The sequence below is a fragment of the Megalopta genalis genome, chromosome 8, assembly GCF_051020955.1.
Source record: "Megalopta genalis isolate 19385.01 chromosome 8, iyMegGena1_principal, whole genome shotgun sequence".
NCBI classification, from domain to species: domain Eukaryota; kingdom Metazoa; phylum Arthropoda; class Insecta; order Hymenoptera; family Halictidae; genus Megalopta; species Megalopta genalis.
The window spans coordinates 19,602,660-19,620,133 of record NC_135020.1 but is presented as its reverse complement, the minus strand read 5'-3'; the positions used below and the strand labels follow the sequence as shown (position 1 = coordinate 19,620,133).

General features: G+C 36.0%; 1 long non-coding RNA gene across 1 annotated transcript in view; it reads left to right on the top strand.

The window, feature by feature from the left end:
- LOC143259903 (uncharacterized) overlaps window positions 1-17,474 on the top strand; it is a 131,514-nt gene that overhangs the window by 84,646 nt on the left and 29,394 nt on the right. The window lies entirely within an intron of this gene.

Sequence of the window (17,474 nt, the reverse complement as noted above, 5' to 3'; positions counted from 1 at the left end):
AGTCCGACTGTATCATCAATTGAATAATAATCTTTGCCAGTTGTTTCATGGATCGACTGAGCAAATATGCATATTTTTCGTGGCCGTTCCACTCGCTTAAATGCGTTATGGGTACGCGAACAGACTGCACTTACACAGTTAACTGTAACAGTTATAATGAACGCTGCCGAGTAAACCGCGAATATCAGCAAAGGCAACATCGGCGAGTTTGTTAATTAAGCAAAGTGAAAAGATCTTCGCCGAATTTGCACGTCAGAGGGAGGAGCTCGTCTGAAAGAGGCTCGCCGGATTCATCGTCGGCCGTGCATTAACATTATTTTATTTTGTCGGCGAACACAATCTGGCTGAAAGCAGCCTCCGGCCACTGCATTCGTCCGCGATAAGTCCGTATATGAAAGCTACAAATCATATTTCCGCCTCATTTTTCGTATTCGTGTCGAGTATACTTCTTAAAGTTTAAGCCTTTGTGCCTTCCCGGTCGTTCAAAGAGGCGAGCCTCGGTTCAGGGTAAACGTTTACCGGCTCCGACACGAGCGCCCGACGATTTCAACAAAAGTTCCGAGCCTTTAATGCCGGTGTAGAACCTATTTAGAATTTCTTTTCGCCGTTTCGGCGACTGCGTTTTCACGTGTAACCACTCTTCCGCCGTGTTCGTTTCAATCTGTTTCTCTCTCTTTCTATCTCTGATTTATTTCATATTATTAATTAGACCGTAAAGCTTCATACATTTGTGACGTGTACATACATATTTTTAACCTGTAGCTTTCGAACGCAAATAGCATTTAACATTACTCAATGCATATCTGCGGTGAAACCAACAAACCAATATTCTTCCTTGCGGCTTGTTTTTATAGTTATCGATTGTCAATAAAAACGAGCCGCAAGGCTCGAATAATCGAATCTCATCTTCCCAAATTCTCCATTTTTGTACACAATCTGAGCGACAATTAGGGTGAATTTTGCTGTATAACTTTATTCCTCACATTAAATACGTCGATAAATTCGGTTTTCAATTTTTTTGGCAATGATCCATCCAAACAAAAGATCTGAAAAAATTCACCAGTGCGCGGCTTAGGATCCAAAATATGTCAAGATCAAAAAATTTTTAAAAACAATCCAAAGGGTAAAAAGGGCGGAGAAGCGCGACATCTAACTTACCCTGTAATTACCCTCTCGAGCAAGTTACAGGGTTGAAATTTTGCACAGGTGGGTTTTCCTTGATCAGCCATTGAACCATGTAATATCCTTTAAAAGACTGAAAGGACAATTTTGACCATCCTATGTGTAGGCACTTTCGTTAGGGTGTCGGAACACCCAAGTGTAGATATCGTGAAGGTTGAGAAGCTACACAGTCGTGTCAAATGAAATGCCAGATTTCTTATCAGTTGCAAATTGATCTTCCGACTGTTCATTAGTTGTATGTCTAAGTGTTATATTTTATTTACTTGTCGGAAACGTGTTGGTATAAGCACATACAAGCGATGTGCAATTATTATTATGGAAATCAAAATTCCTGGCGCTTACAAAAAGCATCGATGGTTGCAATATTTAACCCTAACACGACCCACTACAATTTTATAATTTATCTGCAAACGTGTAAATATATACATTTATTGCAAAATTGAGTAGCAAAGTATAATAACATCGATACGCTATTTGCAACATGTCAAAATAATTTAAAAAATAAAAAAAAATTATTTATATTTAATTTCTCTTTCTTAGAGGATTGTCTTAGAAAATTTTTATTTTGAAAAAAGACCCGCAGACTAATTAAAACTTGCACGTAGTAAAAGAAACAAGAAACGAAGACGCGAGAAGTATTACAACGACTGTTTTACAACAAAATTTTGTTCGGGTGTCGTAAGCCGTAAGTGCACAATATTGATTAAGAAGTTATTGTATCGGTGTTGAATTTATCACCTGTTATCAGAAACGCGAGGTTAATTATCCCGAGACAACTGCATACAATTCATTGTCGAAAGCTAGGAAAGCCATTCGAATTTGAAAGCGGGTTCTTCCCAACATTTTTAGTCACGTATTAACGGCGGACCATTTTTGCAACTGTACCATCGACGATGTTTATAACAATTTTGAGCTTGTTCAGCAATTTTCCAAAACATATTTTTGAAGCTACTTCTTGCAGATTTATTAGCCTTTCTGTTGTTCCTAATGTAACAGCAATTGTCGAAAATTAAGCAATAAAGTAAATGATTGAAATACCTTCGGACAAAATTGACATAGCCGCCTTGCGAGATTTAAGGCTAGAAAAGAATAATTGATTTCACAGGGATGTTTTTGAAAAGCTTCGGATGAAATAGAATCCAATTAACGATCGAATAAAAGAATTAAGAGATTTTCATGCATTTTTGTTTAGGATTTAGGGATTTCAATTTTCACACGATTTTCGATGCGCACGAGCTGCCGCATTCGTGACCGGAAAAAAAAATCGGCGAAGATCCGGAGGAATATTCAAAAAACGTTCGAAATTCAATTTGCTCGGCTAACTGCTGCAAATTAAATGGAATGTCGCGTCCGCGCGGGCGATGAATTCATTCTCCGTGTGTACGGAATTCGAAATTTATTGAAAAGTGCCACCACGGTGGAACAAACGTCTCTAGAGAATAGCTGTTTGCGAAACTGGCGGCATTAAATCACGCAATGAAACCTGCGTCAGAAACCGCACTTCTGTTTTAATAACGACAGATGCGTTATTCGGCGTATCTCGCCAATTTACATAACTCTTTGTTCCGCAAATACCTTGAAACCGTTAACCTCGAAGTTTATCAATACCCGTGGCATTAACATTAAAGCTCGCGGATTATTCAAATTCAAACTATGAACTTCGCGTTTCAGAATATCGAGTCGGACGTGTCGCGAAGAGCTTCAATTGAATTTACGAAATAGGAATATTCCACGGCCGGTATCAATCGAAAAGTAATACTATATCATGCTTATGAATATTGAACTTTCACAGAAGTTGAAATGCTGCCGCAATTAATGGATGGCTTTCTTCTGCTGGGAAATCAAATCGCCAGTGAAGGAGCTTTACCGCGCCCAGTCACGGAATAATTCATGAAAAAAGATGTTCTCTTAAATGGATGTAATCTAAAATTTGAATGAAAATGAGTTCAAAATTTTAATCCAAAATACGAAATTCTGTTCGAAGTTTTCTACACTTCAAATTTTATTTCACATTTCCTTCTAAGGCACACCTATGATTTGCAGCCGATGCAGACAAATTTTATTTCGCATAAAGATCCGCAGTCCATCGACGAAACTGCTGGTTTTAAGAAAATTAAAATAATATCAAAGATAACCTCATATATATACAGTAATTTCTCTTCCGGAAATGCCAAATTTCGGGTTGCTGTGAATTTCCCTATGTTAGTCCTACGACTTAGTAATTTATTGCTACGTCGATGCTAAGGGTCAACGAAGTCGGTCAAGCGTATGATGCGACACGCGACGCGAATTCCCGGAAAACAACACAAAATGGTCTGTTTGGGCGTGAGTCAGGTAAGAAAAACCGCGGAGCTACAAAGTACGTGATCAATCTCCGTCGAATCGTGGCATGTGGCTCCCGAATTGGCTTCAAATCGTGCCATGTGGCCTCCGAATTGTCCTCGAACCGTGGCAAAAAATTAGAAATAAAAAAGTTAAGTCATCGTTTTTATTCTAGCATTACTATGTATTCGTATTAATGTACACAGGCATGCTGACCGCTGCCTTTTTTTGCCGACTGCCCAGAGTTTCTATAAAAACGAGCCGCGAGACTCGAAGAATCGCGACTTAGTATTCTCAGATCTGCCGGTTTCAATTCCGACCACCGAACATTTCTGGGAGAAATTACTGTTTTAGGTTCTATTCCGTGGTATAAATGTCTGTCCTAATTTCGTTAATGGAAAGTACACTTCGCTTAAAATAATGTTTGTTACACGCTATTATAATTTATAGTGCACTCCAATATTACAAAATCGAACGACTACAATTACGAGGTTAATTATACATTTCAAGTTCGAAATAAATGTTGTAACTTGAAACCAGTGACTGTAGAAATGCAACCTTTAGATATAAATTAACATGGATCTCGCAATTTTCAAAAAGGATGATTTAAAAATCGAGAAGCACAACTTCCTTGATTGTTAAAATTAAATGACATTAAAAACATTGTTAAATCAGCGTGCGACTTTAAAGTTACAACGAGCTGTAAAACGGTTAATAGAACTTCGATGCGAACACCAGTTTTCCATCACCATCAAGAACAACCGGCCTGTACGTCGGTAAAAATGAATCAGGTCGCTTGTTGAATTCACGTTTTTAACATTTTTTAAGTAGGCCGCTGCTTTTTTTGTCGACTGCCCCGAATTTCTATACAAACGTGTGTGAGATTCGATTCGAACCTCCGAACATTTCTGGGAGAAATTACTGTACTGCTTGTGTCTAATCAGAAACACACTTCTATACTACTTGTAGTTAGCCATAGTCCAGTATTATATCTGTTTGACCAAAGATACTACTAACCTCTGTTATGTTACATAGATTCTGTAATATAATATGAGTGTCTTAACGTAACTTTGTTAATGTAAAGTTCACTTCGCTTAAAGTAATGTTTGTTAAACGATATTATAATTTACGATGTACGATGAACTTCAATAACATAAAACCAAATAATTAAAATTACGGGGATAATTATACGTTTCATGTGTCGTGAAAATTAGTTTTGTCACATTGAATATGTAATCTACAATTATTTATCGCTAAATTTAATATAGATTCCTACGCTCACCAGGTGTGTGATGATGAAACTCCTCCCTACATATACTAGGTTGTAATCTTCTATACGACGGAACGTCCAATTAATTGCATACCCATGATGAAACTGATATACGCTGCTCTCGATACACTACTATATCGATAGTATGTTCTAGCACTGCAACCGTTTTCGCCTGCAATCGAAATCTTCGCATTGACAACATTGTTATTTGTTCATTAGAATTGCTAAATTTTAACCATTTACATTATTGAAATAATTTAAATTGTTGATTCCAGGACTACCATAACAGGATGACCAAATTCTATATTTGGATTTGGAAATCAATTTAGCAAACCAAATAGAAAGGAGCAAAAAGTTCATAAAAAAGAAGAAAAATTAAATTGTTCACCCCTATTATTTATTTCGATGCCACAGCCAAAATCTAAAAACAATTTTAAATGCCAATAGAAATGTTTATATTTTCTAATGTTCACTTTCTTAAATAAGCGTAATTCTGTACTTAATTTGGCACTAGTTTAAAACACCATCCGAATGTTAAATTACGAACAGAATTACATTTATTTAAGAAAATGAAGATAGAAGAATATTATCATTTTCATTGATATTTAAAACTGTTTTATTTAAATATTTAAATTGATATTTAAGTATTTAAATTAATATGTAAATATTTAAATTAATATTTAAATACTTAAATATCGATTTAAATATTTAAAGAAAACACTTTTATACATAAAATTCTAAATAATCCTGAGCCATACTTTGTTATATTTTTGTCAAAAAAGTTCGCAATATGAGTGTTAAAGTTCGATAAGACCTTTCGGTCGCAAATTAGTGTACAAAAACTTTACACATAAATCAGCACACACATGTACGCGATCAATCAATGATTCAACGAAACTAAAACAGAATATAACATATATTAAACATATCTGTTTAATAAACCAACAAACTGGCGCACGCGGCGGCGAGTAATTATAATCGAAAGAACGACGCTTCTGCCTGGCGAGATAATGAGAATACGAGCGGCGAAATGAAACCGCTATAGATCGCGAATGATCTTGTTAGTCATTTCCGGTGAGTCGTGGATTATATCCGTGTGAAAATTTATTTCTTTCTATTGCGAAAACGAACTTCGAGTCGATGATATCGCGACGATATCACAATTTGTACAGCGCGGTTCAGTGAAAACCTGAGCCCGGAGCTCGTAGCCCGGCACATTTTAATTTCATTTAATCGACAATAATGGGAGAAATATGGCCGTGCCTGTTGCCGGGATGCCTACTTAAAAGATGATAAAAACGCGAATTTAACGAGCGACCTGATTCATTTTTATCTACGTACAAGCCGGTTGTTCTTGATGGTGATGGAAAACTGGTGTTCGCATCGAAGTTCTATTAACCGTTTTACAGCTCGTTGTAACTTTAAAGTCGCACGCTGATTTAACAATGTTTTTAATTTCATTTAATTTTAACAATCAAGGAAGTTGTGCTTCGCGATTTTTAAATCATCCTTTTTGAAAATTGCGAGATCCATGTTAATTTATATCTAAAGGTTGCATTTCTACAGTCACTGGTTTCAAGTTACAACATTTATTTCGAACTTGAAATGTATAATTAACCTCGTAATTGTAGTCGTTCGATTTTGTAATACTGAAGTGCATTATAAATTATAATAGCGTGTAACAAGTGTACTTTCCATTAACGAAATTAGGACAGACATTTATACCACGGAATAGAACCTAAAACAGTAATTTCTCCCAGAAATGTTCGGAGGTCGGAATTGAAACCGGCAGATCTGAGAATACTAAGTCACTTTTATAATAGAATAGATAATAGTAAATCAGATTTTTTAGAAACTCGGGGCAGTCGGCAAAAAAAGGCAGCGGTCAGCATGCCTGTGTACATTAATGCGAATACATAGTAATGCTAGAATAAAAACGATGACTTAACTTTTTTATTTCTAATTTTTTGCCACGGTTCGAGGACAATTCGAAGGCCACATGACACGATTTGAAGGTAATTCGGGAGCCACATGCCACGATTTTACGAAGATTGATCATGTACTTTGTAGCTCCACGGTTTTTCTTACCTGACTCACACCCAAACAGACCATTTTGTGTTGTTTTTCGGGAATTCACGTCGCGTGCCGCATCACACGCTTGACGGACTCCGTCGACCCTTAGCATCGACGTAGCAATAAATTACTAAGGTGTAGCACTAGCATAGGGAAACTCACAACACCTCGTAATTTGGCATTTCCGTGAGAAATTACTGTATAGCAGAAGTTAGTAGTATAGGACTGTTATTATTCGGACAGAGAAGTAATACTGGAATATGGCTAAATGCAAGTAGTATAGCACTGTCCTAAACCAGACGCATGAAATCCATAGTGTAATCGTTAATAATCATGGCATATTTACAATTCGAACAATTGTTTTGCAAAGTCCTATATAAAGAAAAAATTAATCCTGTATAGCTGATTGTAACTTTGAAGTTATATACTGATTTATTAATATTTTTTAATTTCATAATTAAGGAGGTTTTGCATGGAAAATTCTAAATCTTACTACACACCTCTGACTAAATTCATCGTTTTCGTAAATTTTGAATTCGTTGTTAATTAATATGTAAAGATTGCGTTCCTACATTCATCGGTTTCAAGTAGCATCAATTATTTTCTACTCATATGAAGATATCGTACTGTAGATGGTTAACAAGTCAGAGATGTAATATATAATATATAATTTACATATGTGTATATATAATATATAATATACATATATGTTTATATAATATATATAATATTTATATTTGTATATATATTATATATTATATAATATATATATAATATTACTGACCTAAGACTAGCGGAACAATAATTTGTACAAAAAGTTCAATAGGCAACTCTAACAGTGTTTGAACTGTGGCTAATTGTAATACTATTGCGCGAGATGGTATCTTGAAATGCAACGTTCGCCGATAATAATTATGTACCTCTAAAAATTGTAAAAATGATTCATGCCATAATAAAATAAATAAATAATATTTTGTTAAACTTTGCAATAGTGTTGGTTAAAGCACGGAACAAATGCTATCACATATATGCAGATGAAAATACTGCTACCCAAGGAGAAACAAAATCGTTTTAATGGCATATGTTTCAAGGTGACAAAATTGTTATTAACAGTACCATGTATGTAAAACTTTGTAACATTATGGGTGGGTTCAGGAGCAATTAAAATACCAAATTAATGGTGCGCGTTCGCTGAAAATATACCTGTTAATAGCGAGTTATTCATAACTTATCACAACGTACTAATAACCGCAATTTGAACGCGCGAAACGGGGTATAATTTATTGTGGTCGACTATGAATGTGCCAATGGTTAATCTGCATGGGTACCTTGCAGTACACTCAGCGCCGATACATCGCAGCACATACCCATACACGGAAAAAATGCATGAATAATGGAATGTACGCGGTTTCCGTTCCAATTTCCATTTCCAATTCCGTCCCCCGATTTTTTCACGATGTGTTCACCCGACCATTGCTCCAAATTAATTGAAACGGCGTAATAAAACAGGCAGCAATATCCGCGACGCAGTGCTTAAAATCGATCCCGTTAACTGCTCCCATGCATAAATACACCGCGATACCTCATTTCTTTCCGAAAGGGGAGCATATCGCACAGTCAGCCCACCAAATGCCACATCTTGAACGATTCGTAATCCCAATGCGAATTACACAGGGAATTCGCGATTCAGATCGAATCCGGCTGATCGAATCGGTTGTGCTAGTCGATTTTTAATCCTCGCACGCTGCCTGGAAAACTGCTGTGTACACAACAACCCACGAAAATCAATTCGGACGCGCGTATCTTTGTTTAGAGAAAATTTTACACGCTGTTTGAAATACTTCGATACAATTTTTCGTTGAAGTTGAAATTTTCCTTGATACATGCGTTTCCTTTTAGACAATAATTATAAGTACAAATCAATTTGTATCATTCAACGAACAAAATCAAACGAAAGAATTAGTTTAAGTTGTTACATTCATTACTCAAGAGTATTATGTGTTATTTATAATATGTTATGTTCGAAGGTATTTTTATATGCTTGATATAATTTAAATATGCAAAGAGTGTATGTATATTGTGATTTTTATATTTTGTATTTATTGTAAACACAATGCACCATAAAATGAGTATAAAGCTAGAGTTGAGTGATGAAGCTAAAGTTTAGCTAGACATCGCTAAACATCTTAAAAATAGTGTCTGGAAAGGATGCGCCATGTAACAGGACAATACATACATTCAATTTCGAAGAAATTTAGGTCCTCTAATTAAAATTGGATCCTCTGCATAAACGAACCCCGTAATGAGAACTTTCTTTAGTTTACCATGACGGCGTCTTAATTGGCTGATCCTGTCGCGGCTTAATCCACTGAAGCAATGGTCGCCTCGTTTTTATTTCTTTCACGGTGGTGTGAGAAGTCCAAAAACTACTGAAACACTAGGAAAGCTCTATTTCGAAGAAAATCTCGACAATACATGTATTTGTAACTGTTTTTGATGAGGAAAAATAATAAATAAATTAAACAAATAAAAAATAGATAATACATTTGACACGTAAATTGAATGTAAAATAAATTGAAAATAAAATATAATTTTTAGATTAAAAATTGTTAAAAAATAATAATTTCTTGTAATAAAAAATAATTACTTAATTTAAAAAATAGTAATTTTATGAAATTTAAAATTAAACAGTTTAAGTCCTTATCAAAATTTACAACAGTAGGACTTCGACTTCTTTATTAAAATGTAACTTGTTATTTCTTTTCGATCCTCAACAAAATTTGTTTACATAAGGATCGGACGATACTGAAAGAAAATGAAAAACATTTTCATTCACGTTATTTCTCGAGATTTCGCGAGCGCGATCTCTTCTGTACAGTCGGTAGTCTTTGTTTCCTGCTTCTTGAGCCTCCTCTGTGTCGAAGTTGTTTACTAACATTTTATGAGATAATACCCAGAGTCGCAAGTCGACGCAGTTGAATCTTACATTTATTACTTTATTCTTAATTAACTTAGATACCTACAAACGTATTTTTTCCAGTCGCGCGTCGGCGCACGTTGGCGCTTCATTAACGTTGCTCCTTCGCGAAAATAAATATTATTCGCGATTTTTACCAAGTCTTGGGACTCGAACTAAGCCAGAAAAATAATTATTGTTTACACCGCTTAGCTTTACATACCGTTTCTTCAAACGTGCTTGAATTCATTCTGAAAACTCAGCATGCTTGGCATGACCGAATTAAAAATATTCTTTAACTTTGGTTTCTGAACCTTTTCACCCTTAAAATGTTTTCATCGACTCTCCTATTAGTTAAAAATATAACAAACTTGATTCTTTTTTAAGACACTTGAAAATTTAGGGGTTTTGCCGCTCTCAGATCACTATGCGACGGCATCGCAGTCAGGCGATCATCGTATCACGATAGTTAATTATTTAATCGAGCCCGTTAATTGCAAGCTTACAACGGGCCGCCATTAATCGTCGCGTTACTTTTAACCCCGTTAACACCGATTATCTAAACCGTTCGTTATTTTCGGGGGTAATTTTCGGGGCATTAGTTACCGCCTGTTATGGAGGAACAAGCGATCATTAACGTCCTATAGGGTAACGGGAAATTTTATGGTCTCGCAGTGAATCCGATCCAACTCGTACACAATAAACAAATAAACCAATTACTGTTCTACATCGAATAGCGGCACCGCGTGATCTTCAACGAGTATTAACGCGTCGGCAAATATTTGCGAGGCTTGAGCGGAATTTCAATATTTAGGCTGCATTGCTCGCCTCGTGTCGGCAAGTGTACATATATGTATACCTGTATGTACAAGGTAGCTCGCGAAAAATGAAATGATCCGAGTATCCAAGATGAAGGGCGCTATAACTCTTCGGAGCAAATTCCGAAATGACTAACGGCGCCCCTCCATTTCTTTTCTTTACAATTTGTAGGACCATATTACTTCACCGGCACTCATTTTTTGGCGTATCACATAAATTATGATTTATTTGCTCGGTGGCAACAACTGTTGTCGTGGGTTACTACCAACTATTCGAATAAGTTAAGCAGTTCGAACAGTCACATTGGTAATATAAAGAAATGTTCGAAGGTCGGAATTGAAAAAAACCGGCAGATCTGAGAATATTAAGACGGGATTCTTCGAGCCCCGCTGCTTGTTTTTCTAGAAATTTGGGGCAATCGACGAAAAAGGCAGCGGCCAGCATGCCGGTGTACATTAATACGAATACATAGTAATGCTAGAATAAAAACGATGGCTTAACTTTTCTATTTCTAATTTTTTGCCACGATTCGGAGGCAATTTGGAGGACACATACCACGATTCGACGGAGATTGGTCAACGTACCTTGTAGCTCCGCGGTCTTTTTTACCTGCTTCACGCCGAACAGACCACTTTGTGTTGTCTTCTGTCGAACGGAATAAATCACATAGGCGTAGGACTAGCACAAGGAAATTCACGGCAACCCGAAATTTGGTATTTCCGGGAGAAATTACAGTATCATTTAGATCGAGAATAGAGTCGTCGTTAAACGGATCTAAATTCCCCGATAAAAATTCATTTTCTGTCCTATGAATTTTAAAAAATTCGAGAGAATTGAGCGGTGCTCTGCAATTTTGTCGATGTTTGTATTCATTCAGGTTATACATTCATCGAATCCACTGGCTGGTTGTTATTTATTGGACGTAACGTTGAATTACCCATGATGCTGTTTGATCGTGTCCGACACAAATAGCGTGATGCAGAAGCTACCGATCATACTTCATTTTTACGATGTACATTTCGCGTTGCATCCTTGTGCTGCGCCATGTTTATCGAAGAATCGCGGCTTAATATTCTCAGATCTGTCGGTTTCAATTACGACCTTCACAAACATTTCTCGGAGAAATTATTGTATAATACATATTTAGATGACCAGTATGCGTTCCCTTAACAACGGTAATTAACAAGAATGCTTTCTTCATCAGCGAGAAAAATTGCGAAAATCGCCGTTCATTTGATCCAATTATCGTGATTATCGGTCATTACAGCGACGGTTGACAGATTAGCTAGCTCCTAAGCCGTTCAAAGGACACTGTCATTCGCCGGAACTTTTAATGACACGGCTCGGATAAGTCGCTTCGGACGTTTCGCCGGCACGCTTTATGAAGTTTTCAAGTGCCGGTAACGAGGAGAGGATGCGAGCGTTCCGACACGGCGAATAAAAGTCTCTACTCGATTCAGCAGTCGTAATTATAATCCGTTAATCGGTGGTTGTTCGCGGAGAATTAGGTGTCCCGACGACACGCTGTGGTCCCTTTATCAAAAAATGGACCAAAATTCGTGAGTCCATAAAATTTTCACGAGGATCAATGCTTCAGAGTTGCTAAATTTGAATATGTTATAAAAAATGCAAAATTCAAAATGGAGCACAGGCATTACTAACATAAACGTCTGCCTTAACGCGACTTTTGTGGAAATCGATTATTGTCCTGTATGTGGCTGTAATTTTATAATTAGTCAAATTTAATATGACAATCTTAATTTCGAGGAATTTTCGTAATTAATTCTATTAAGAATGTACATTTTCCCGATTTTGTTTTAAAGTTTAGTAGGTCACATTGTCTGAAATAAACAATGTATTAATGAGCAGCATAATCGATTATAAATATTATTTGAAATAAAAACTGTCATTTTACGAATGGAATTAGAAAATCAATTGTATTCATTGTATAAAATTATATTTATGATTATAGCTAATACAGTTATGTATATTAAGTTATGTTTTTCTCTTTCGCTGTATCTTCATGCACATTGTATCTTTTTTATTATATAATATAGTATTATTATTTAAAATTGTACACTACAACAGGAACATTTTCCTGCGTTTAATCCTCTATCAATTTTACTGTCGTACAATAGACAACATTTAATCGTAGAATCTGGTATCCAATTCCCTGTAAAAAATTAATTTATAACTAATTATTTAAAATTAATTTTAAAACTATTTTACACAAAGGTCGTTATCAAAATTGCATTCTACTACTCCAAAAACCTATAAAATGGGTTTATTGTTTATCGGCATAACCTATTTCATAATGAATAGTGCACACATAAGGACAATATGAATTATGTCCACGTTTCGAGGACTTTAGCACATTATGCGATACCGCTCGAACGGCCACCAGACGATGTTAATCTGGCCGGGACTTATAAGCGGATTTCTCAATAGCGGTGTCTATAACGTGACGGTTAAGCACCATGGATCGCAGTCATGAAACTTCCATTGGCCGCGGTACACCGTTCTTCCTTACGCCACATTCGCTACCAAATTATTCGGTCGGATTGCGGCGGGTCGCTCGATTATTTGCTTTCATAATCCGTCCGTTACCGTCACGCGTTTCGCTCCTGTTGTCACTATCAGCGTTGCCAATTTTTCGGCGATCCCTTGGATCCCCTGATTTCCAGCGCCATTCATCCGATCCGTCCCTTGAATTATGCAGACGCTAAATGCACCGGCGCGTGGAGCTTGCTATGCGTGAAATAACTCGAAAACATTTCAGTATAATCGAGAACTACGTACAGTCGGTAAAAAATATTCGCGCACCTTCTAAAATGGATATTTTTTTATGGGTGGGCGGTGTTGAAGAGATTAGTTTACTAGGCAATGGCTAAAAAATTCTTTTAAAAAATGGTGGGGATGACAGCAAAATTAAAAAATTATGTCTTTTCAACTTCTTTATGCGAGCCTGTAACGAAAATTTAAAAAACCTGTTTTGCAGATCTCGATGATTTATATACATAACGTCAAGCTACAGCCACCGAAAGACGTAAAAATTACTAGTTTTTGATCGAAATTCGTGAATAACTGCTGTATTTGCAAATTCTAAAATGTTAACAGCTCATGGCAATCTCAATCGATTTGAATGAAACTTTCAATATGCGTGTGTATAGGTTGCCGAGATCTACAAAATGCGTTTCTTAAATATTTGTTATAGGCTCTCAGATAAGAAAAAGTTGAAGAAGCATCAATTTTTAAATTCTTGTTTCATCCTAACCAATTGCAATTTTTAACCATTGTTTAGTAAACCAATACCTCTGACATTCCAAAAAAATACAAATTAATCGGTACATTTTTTAAAATAGTTATTCCGTTTTAAAAGATGTACGAATACTTTCTACACCAATTGTATAAGTAGTTCGTGACGCGTTCACAAATTTCGAGTAGTTATTATATATCGAGCAATTATTTCGGAATGAAAAAGGGAATGAGAAAGCTGATCGATAAATCCGCCCAATCCCGTTGCTTTTTTCTTCGCGACACCGAAACCAGCTGACCCGAACAAAAGCCTGGAAAACTCGGCCGGACTATTTGTCCACGAATTGCTTACGCGATTTCGCACTCGGATTGTTAATTGCTCCCGGTTCTAATCAGCATACGCAAGCGCGTTCTCTCTGTTTAAACGTCCTGACAGACGTCTCTGTCCAACGTCGTTCGCTCCGCTGACCGAGAATCCTCGAAGCTACCCGATATTTCGTGTCTCGTTAATCCTGATTATCGTCCCTATCGCGTTAATCCCGGCATAGAATTAAATACGCGAAGCAGCTTCGAGCCCAATTGACTGAAACAAGCCGGCACGTTGATCAACTTAAATCCATAGATTGCGCGTCAGCGATGTGCGTGGCTGATTACCAACCGCCGATGGGATCAATTGTAACGCGAACCATAGACAGAATTTCTGAACTTGGATTCTGCTCGCCGTACGGAAGTCAGTTTTCTTCTGTTCGACAAAAGAATTTGTTTTATTAAGGCGACTTCCGTGTTGATGTACCTCAGAAAATCTTTGACATTTTCCACCTTGAGGTAACGCTGTTCGAATTGCTTCTTCGAAGTTATGTTACATTCTAGATCGACGATCGTAATTATTTAATAAAAATGGTAGGTAATATTTAAACAATGCAGCAGAACTCTGTCAACTGAACTACTCTTGTGATACAAAAAATTGTCTTTATTCCCTTCTACTCATCTGTGTAAATCATTACAACTCATTACCTTGTATTTCACCCGTGGCGCTCGAATTTAGGCGAACTCCGGTCTTTGCAAGTCGAAATTTATCTCTACATACCAATTAATTGATTCAACGGTTCTGTGATCGCGCGTCAATCGTTTATTTCTTTAAAAGTATGAACGTTTTTTGACACCTCCACAAGTGGAAAGAATAATCGTGATGCAAAGCTCCTACACGTCGAATTTTCATTTGTCGTACCTCCCTTACTTGGAACTTCGACGGGTTAAAACCTTTATAACTCGAAAGTACTTCTCCTTCTCTTAACACGTTAAGATTTTGATGGGTTTTCCGTTGAGACGGCAGGCCGGCATTATTTTTTAACCTTGATACTGCCGGTCCCACGCGCCGATGCCGCCCAAATGATAGATTCGCTGCCAGTCCCTGAGAACTGACGTTTTTAACACGTTCAACGTGTTGAAGTTCGAGTTGTCAAAGTATTATATTGGACCATCTCACAAGTCGTATTGTTCTTTCTTATACTTCGAGTATAGAATAATAATAAGCGAAACTTGATATGGAAGGGACACTTTTGTTTCGAACACGACACAAAAAGAAACTAAAAGGCTATGCTACTTCCATTTGGTACCATTGGAAGGGTCAACTACCCAATTCTACGGTATTCTTAACCTGTTTTTACATTTATGTCATTTTTCTCGATTTTGTAAGAAGTGATTTTTCACTGTTCCATAAATTGATGGTATTAAATAATATTGGCACGACGAGAATAATAGAATTGGCATAAGAAGAGGCATAGAATTGGCATAAAGAGAGTAATGAAGAGAATAATTTCTTCAAATATTACGTAACTAAATCTAAATCGTAAAGATATTAAAAGATTTTGAAATTGACCTGATTGAACTTCCTTTTTATATTATATTGTTTACTGCGTTATAAATTTTATTTACTTTAACATAAAATAAGTGCGAATTCTAAATTATATTGAAGTTTTGAAACGGATGTCTAAGGGACACAGCTATTAAATATTATTAGAAAAATTATTAAGTCCCATCACTGCAAACTCTCAACACAAAGTAAGTATTCTAAAAAAATATTATTATTATTTCTTAAATATTAGTATTATTATTAATATTAGTTGTTATTAATATTATTAATTGAAAAATGTTTCCGCATTTTCAATTAAACGAACTTTTTAATCTCGAATTTTGCAACATAGTTCTTCTTTTGAAACGTTTACAAACATAAAAATGAGCAAACAGTGAAGTGTATAATTCCATTCAAATAATCTGAAAATCAGAGGGAACTGTGTGTTTCAGGCGACTTAATTAAAATGGCTGAAACGAATACACCTTGTAATCCCATTCTGTCTGCGGAGTTTCCTTCGATGTTCCGCCGTCGTCGCACTTTAAAAGACGGAACACGCTGACATTTACAGATGTATCAAGATTGTACTAAAATGGATGCAATTCGCATATATGTGTACTAGCATGGGAGGGTACAATACAGACCTTCGATACTATGCACAATTGCGAGGAGATTCGCAAACATCGACGTACCGGAGCCTAGAGAGACTGAATAGAGAGACTTGATACTGTAAATAATTCACGAAGTGGACGTTTCTAAACGTTGTTCTAACATTTCGTGCGATTTCGTATAATAAGAACTGCGATTCGGAAAACTCGATGACGGTTCACCGCATTCATGCACGTTTTCAATTTCTTTGTCTCAGTCTCCATGAAGTATTTAGGTCAGGAATATCCATGCCATTATCCAGACTTATTACAGAATTTGAATGATCTAGGTAAAGACTAGAAATTTTTTGAAGTGGAATTTTTGCATGAGTCGTTTTTTAATTAAGCGACTAAATGATGTTATATTAAACGTAAACGATGATATATTAAATGTAACTCACTTGAAATAAATATAAATTCAAATCTATTGTGATAGATTAACTAAATCTTTATAGAAATTTGGGACGTACCTTTTTATTGAAAAATACCATTGTTACAAAGATCTCTATAATCTACGTGCATCCTAAATTTAACTTCAGCACACAAATTGAGATTTCAATAACATTATCTGTACAGAGGATTCGCGAAGGTCCATTTTCATTTACAAAATACAAATGACTGAATTTTAAGATCTGTTAAAAAAAAATGTCTAAGCGTTTGTCTTGATGTGTATATTTTAAAAGAAATGAGTAAAAATGTTAACATCGCCGATAAGAATATTTTTTCAACAAATAAAATTTGTATTACTGTAACATTATGTATGGATTAAAAATTTGTTCTGACGGATATTCAAAATATGAAAACGACTGTGTCAGAATTTCCAAAATTGTTTGATCGAAAATTTCGAAAATTGACATTTTCAAAATTTACTCGTATAACAAGTATTTCTTTTTTATCATTTTCTTCTCTCTGCCTTTTCTATTAACATTCCGACGAAATTATATAAATTGTATATAATAATGTCGCGGCTACCTTCGGCGATAGCCTTACTGATGAGTCCTCTAACGGGTCCAGGACGAGACGTTCCCTTTCTCTTCCTTCATTCCACGTTTTTAACACTTCCCAGAATAAAAACTATATCTGACAATTTTTTGATAA